General features: G+C 41.6%; 1 pseudogene; it reads left to right on the top strand.

Annotated features, from left to right (window-relative positions):
- The window catches only part of LOC111822272 (putative serine protease K12H4.7), a 20,319-nt pseudogene that overhangs the window by 635 nt on the left and 13,667 nt on the right, over window positions 1-6,017 (top strand).

The following is a 6,017-nucleotide window of genomic DNA, read 5'->3' as shown; positions in this document are numbered from 1 at the left end:
AGACAAAAGTATCTGTTAGTGATTGGTTAATCAAGCGTGGCCCAATAACATGGCATCCTGCAGCTTGAGTCTTTCTCCCTTCCCATATGATAGTGTTCCATAAGAGATTCCTGTGCTACCAACAGCTGGTAGCTAGTATTCATATTTGCAGCTATATAACTGGCCATAGCTTCTTAATGGGTGGAAATGATGTTATAAGTATTAGCTGTTGATTTGATAGTGAAAGAAACCATGATTTAGCTATTTCCAAACAAGTAAAGGAAAAGCTCTTTTTTTGAAGAACAAAACTTTCCTACTTTGAAGTTGCCTTTCAATTTTCTTTCCTGTTACCTGACTTTGTGATAAAACATTTATAATTAATGGTTTTAGGATTTTTCCAGGTGGATTAAAAACTCTTTGCTGGCAGTTAGGGCTTCTGCATACATGTTCCCATTAAAATGAGTAAAATATAAAATTTCTACTTAATCAAGTTTTTTTCTTGCAAAAAGAAAACAACCCTTCCTCCCCCCAAAAAGTGATGCATTCCTTGTAAAATTTCCTTTAATATTTGATCTTTTCAAATGTAAACAGTTTTGGTTTTTGTAGCCTTGATAGAATCTTATCTGATCCAATAAATCTGAAAGGTATAAAATTGAGGCATCTCTCTCCCTACATCTTGTAAATGGTAAAACTATATCCTAGTTCATTATTGGAACAGAATTTGCACAGCATAGTTATAAGTCTCTGGTAACCAGTGATTTTTCTTGGCATTCTAACAAAGTCCTTTGATTTTGAAGTTTCTTAACTTTGTCATAAGACAGGTGATTGCAAACTTGAAAGAATTCTCTTTTATAAATGGTTACAATTAAATCATATTAAATGCATCAATTTTTTTCCATATTCTTAGAGTACTTTGAAGGAGTTCAAAGGTCTCTGGGCACTCATAACAGCGAATGTTTAAAAGCAGTGAAAGAAGCTTTTGATCAAGTTGTGGAGATGCTGAAACGGAAATACTACAGTAAGCTTAAAAGCGATTTCATGTAAGTGGATTGGTTTGTGTTTGAGGTAGTGTGCCTAAATATAGTATTTTATTTACCGAAGTTACACCATTGTGTTAATTTCTTACTTGAATTGCATTTCTTTGGGCAAATCTGCTGCAAAAGATATCTTTAGAGTGTTAAAAAACAAAGATGTAACATTAAAAACTAAGATGCACCTGTGAAGGTCAGTGAATTAAAGATCAGCAGACAAGATAATCAGGTTTCTCCTGATTCACGTAGCTGCAGGGGCTGGTGAACCCAAGGTCGGTAGGTCGGGAAATCGGACTCATGCTTGCAGGCTAAGAAGTTCGACTAATTCCAAGATCAACAGGTAAGCTGCTAGCTCAAGTCCTACGAACCGGAGATGAGACAACAAAAGGCAGCTGCTGAGTCTGGAACAAGCCAAAAACCTTGGCAAGGCAAGCAGGCAGAAGGTAACCGGCGGAAGTCAGAGAAATGAAACTGAGAGGGCAGTGAGCTGCCACACGCAAGGATTTATGGGGTAGACGTATGTGGATAGACCTCTGTGAATGGGCCATAGAAGTGAAAATATTTGTGTCTCATGTGAATGCTCACCAAAGGGTGACCTCAGAAGAGGATGCTTTTAACAACCAAATAGATAGGATGATGCGTTCTGTGGACACTAGTCATCCTCTCTCCCCAGCTACTCCTGTCATTGCTCAATGGGCTCATGTACAAAGTGGCCATGGTGGCAGGGATGGAGGTTATGCATGGGCCCAGCAGCATGGACTTCCACTCACCAAGGCTGACTTGGCTACAGCCACTGCTGAGTACCTAATCTGCCAAAAGCAGAGACCAACCCTGAGTCCCCAATATGGCACCATCCCTTGAGGTGATCAGCCAGCAACTTGGTGGCAAGTTGATTATATTGGACCACTTCCATCATGGAAACGGAAGCTTTTTGTCCTTACTGGAATAGACACTGGATATGGATCTGCCTTCCCTGCATGCAATGCTTCTGCCAAAACTACCATCCATGGATTTATAGAATGCCTTATCCACCATCATGGTATCCCACACAGCATTGCCTCAGATCAAGGGACTCACTTCACAGCAAATGAAGTGCAGCAGTGGGCCCATGCTCATGGAATTCACTGGTCTTACCATGTTCCCCATCATCCTGAAGCAGCTGGCTTGATAGAACGATGGAAAGGCCTTCTAAAGACACAATTATGGAACAAGCTAGGTGGCAATGCCTTGCAGGGTTGGGGTAACGTTCTCCAGGAGGCTGTATATGCTTTAAACCAGCATCCAATATATGGTGCTGTTTCTCCCATATCCAGAATTCATCGGTCCAGGAATCAAGGGGTGGAAATGGAAGTGGCACCACTCACTATTACCCTTAGTGACCCACTTGCAAGATTTTTGCTTCCTGTCCCCTCGACTTTATGCTCTGCAGACCTAGAGGTCTTAGTTCCAAAGGGAGGAATGCTCCCACCTGGAGACACATCACTGATTCCATTGAACTGGAAGTTAAGAATGCCACCTGGCCTCTTTGGGATCCTTATGCCTCTGGATCAACAGGCAAAGAAGGGAGTTACCATACTGCCTAGTGTGATTGATCCTGATGACCAAGAGGAAATCAGATTGCTATTACATAATGGAGCTAAAGAAGAGTATGTCTGGAATGCAGGAGATTCCTTAGGGTGTCTCTTAGTACTACCATGCCCTGTGATTAAAGTCAATGGAAAACTACAACAACCTAATTCTGACATGACTACTAATGACCCAGACCCTTCAGGAATGAAGGTTAGGCTCACCCCACCAGGCAAAGAACCACGACCAGCTGAGGTTTGCTGAGGGCAAAGGGAATACAGAATGGGTGGTGGAAGATGGTAATTCTAAATACCAGTTACGGCCACATGACCAGTTGCAGAAATGGGGACTGTAATTGCTATGAGTATTTCTGTTTTGTATGTCTGCATCTAATATTTTTGTTTCTTTCACTTAGAAAATACACGATGTAAGCAGGGCTAGTGCGTTTTCGATTGTATGTGTGTTAGTTGTATCATGTTAGGTGCAAGTATGACTTTGTAATCATCTTTATTCAGAGATTATGTATGGTTTCAAGAGATGTGTACAGGTGCCAAGTTGACAAGTGGTGGACTGTGATGGTTAAGATTGTATGTCAACTTGTCTAGACCATTATTCTCAGTGTTTTAGTAGTTGTATAATGTTGTGATCACCCCCATGATGGAATCTGCTGAGTGGTACTGGTGGAGGCGGGGCCTCTGGCAGCTCACCACCGTCTCAGTTTCATCTCTCTGACTTCTACTGGTTACCTTCCGCCTGCTCGCCTAGCCAAGGTTTTTGGCTTGTTTCAGACTCAGCAGCTGCCTCTTGTCTCACCTCCGGTTCGTGGGACTTGAGCTAGCAGCTTACCTGTTGATCTCGGAATTCGTTGAACTTCTCAGCCTGCAAGCAAGAGTCCGGTTCCCTGACCAGCCAACCTTGGGTTCGCCAACCCCTGCGGCTACGTGAATCAGGAGAAACCTGATTGTCTTGTCGGCTGATCTTGGAATTCACTGACCTTCACAGCCTGTGAGTGGGAGCCCCTCTCTGACTTGCCGACCTTGGGTTCACCAGCTTCTGTGGCTACTGGGAGAGACCTCTACCCTGATCTGTGGACTTGGGATGTTTTAGCTTCTACAATTGCCTGAGCTATTTCCTTGTTATAAATCTCTCTCTATATATATTTATAAGCCTTACTTCTCTAGAGAACCCAGCCTAAGACAGCACCTGACCCAAGCCATGGTGTTTTCAATCGCATTATATGCATGTGAAAACTGCACAAGGAATAAGGAAGACCAAAGAAGAATTGTTGCCTCTGAATTATTGCGTTGGCAATATTGAATATACCCTGCACTGCCAGAAGAAGGAACAAATCTGTCTTTGAAGAAGTACAGCCAGAATGCTCATTATAAGCAATGATGGTGAGACTTGGTCTCACATACTTTGGACAGGTTATCAGAAGAGGTCAGTCCCTGGAGGAGCACATCATGCTTCGTAAAGGAGAAGGTCAGGGAAAAAGAGGAAGACCCTCAACAAGATGGGTCAACACAGTGTCGGAAACCTTTTGGTCAAGAATAACAATTGTGATGATGGCACAAGACTGGGCAGTGTTTCATTATATTGTTCTTAGGGTCGCAGTGAACCTACTGGAGGGCACCTAACAACAACAACAAACAATAAGGAAATCATAGTTGTTTAACAACTGGAGTACAGATTTCCATGGTAGTGGTGGAAGTTCTTTTTGAGTTGCTTAAACTTAAAAAAGTTAGGGTCCAACAAGCATACTAAAATATGTTTTCATAGACTAATGGGATAGCTAAAATGTTATGATTAGTAAGGTTAGTGTAATCTCCCTGACCCCAAAACATGTAGTGTTTCTTAATATACAGACTCCTTGGTCTCTCCATTTTGTTGTTGTTCGCTGCCTAGAATTGGTTCCTACTTGTAGTGACTTTATGTATAACAGAATGAAGCGTAACCCGGTCCTGTGCCAACTTCACAATCATTATTGCGGTCATTGTGTCAGTCTATATCCTTGAAGGTCTTCCTTTTTATCACCAACCCTCTTTTTGAACAAACATAATGTCTTCTCCAGAGATTGATCTGTTCTGATGACATGCACACATTAAGCAAAATGAAGTCTCATCACCTTCAGTTCTAAGGAACATTCTGGCTATGTTTCTCTCCCTAAACTTGCTGAATCAGAATCTCCAGGGGAACAGGATCTGTATTCTTTCTCTGGTTAAATACACAAAATATTCATTGTATAAGTTTTGTGTCTTCTTAGTACAATTGATAAAAAGATTGAAAATTTCAGCAGAGTTATTCTCTACACTTCATCTCATTTCTGCCTCTGGCTTTGTTCACATGTTGCTCCCCATTCTGGAGCCTTCTTTCTTTTCATCCCACACAGATCCTACCCATCGTAAAACCTTGATTAAATCCTACCTCCTGCCTAAAGCAATAGCTGACAACTGTATGCCCAGCACTGTGCTAATAAGCCATCTTCACAACAACTCTGTGAGGGAGCTACTCTTCTCCTTCATGTTATAAATACAAGGACAAGGAGGCTTGGAGAAGTAAGGTTGTTGTTTTTGTTGTTAGCTGCTATTATTAGTCCTCTGACTACTAGGAACCCTATGCACAATGGAATGCAAAGCTGCCTGCTCGTCAGCCATCCCCTGCTTGTTTGCCAATCATACTGTTGTGATCCATAGGATTTTCATTGTCTGTTTTTTGGAAGTAGGTAACCAGGACTTTCTTCCTAGTATTTTTAGACTGGAAGCTCCACTGAAACCTTTTCAGCATCATAGCAACTCACAAGCCCTCACTGACAGACAGGTGGTGGTTGTACATGGGGTGTTTCAGCCAAGACTTGAATCCAGGTCTTTCCCATGGAAGGCGAGAATTGTACCACTGTACCAGCGATGACTCTTGAGGAGTAAGGCAGGTAGACTAAACATCTCTCTGCAAGAAAGTGTTAGATGTCGGGTTTGAACATACTGCTCACCAGGGACCTGTGTCACACTTGACAGGGACCAACAACCTTGCTAACTGCATTGTATAGCTCCAAGCTTCTCCCTCTTCTCTCAGTCCCCTGGAACCTGCAGTCTGTACCCATCAGTGAGCAATTATGTATAGGCTTTGTAGTTCTTTTCCAGTCAGAACTCAAACACAGCAAAGCCAGGAAGTATTTTCTATAGGCCCACACAGTTGGCTCAGCCACTTGGATAGACTTGGAGAAAACATGTGAATTGGGAAAATGTACAAAATCTTTTGTTGAAAAAAAAAAAAAAAACAGAAAAAAGTCAGAATATGTTAAGTTCAGGACGATTCCCTGAATTTCTTGAGACATAGCACATATATGACCAAAAAAAAAAAAAAAATAATGAATGCAAAGAATTCATAAAGATAAAATTATTTAGCAAACATTTCATTTAAAAGGAATATATTGAATGTAAAAAT

This window comes from Trichechus manatus, unplaced genomic scaffold, assembly GCF_000243295.1.
Source record: "Trichechus manatus latirostris isolate Lorelei unplaced genomic scaffold, TriManLat1.0 scaffold00147, whole genome shotgun sequence".
In the NCBI taxonomy this organism is placed as follows: Eukaryota; Metazoa; Chordata; class Mammalia; order Sirenia; family Trichechidae; genus Trichechus; species Trichechus manatus.
This window is presented reverse-complemented; position numbering and strand designations above follow the sequence as displayed.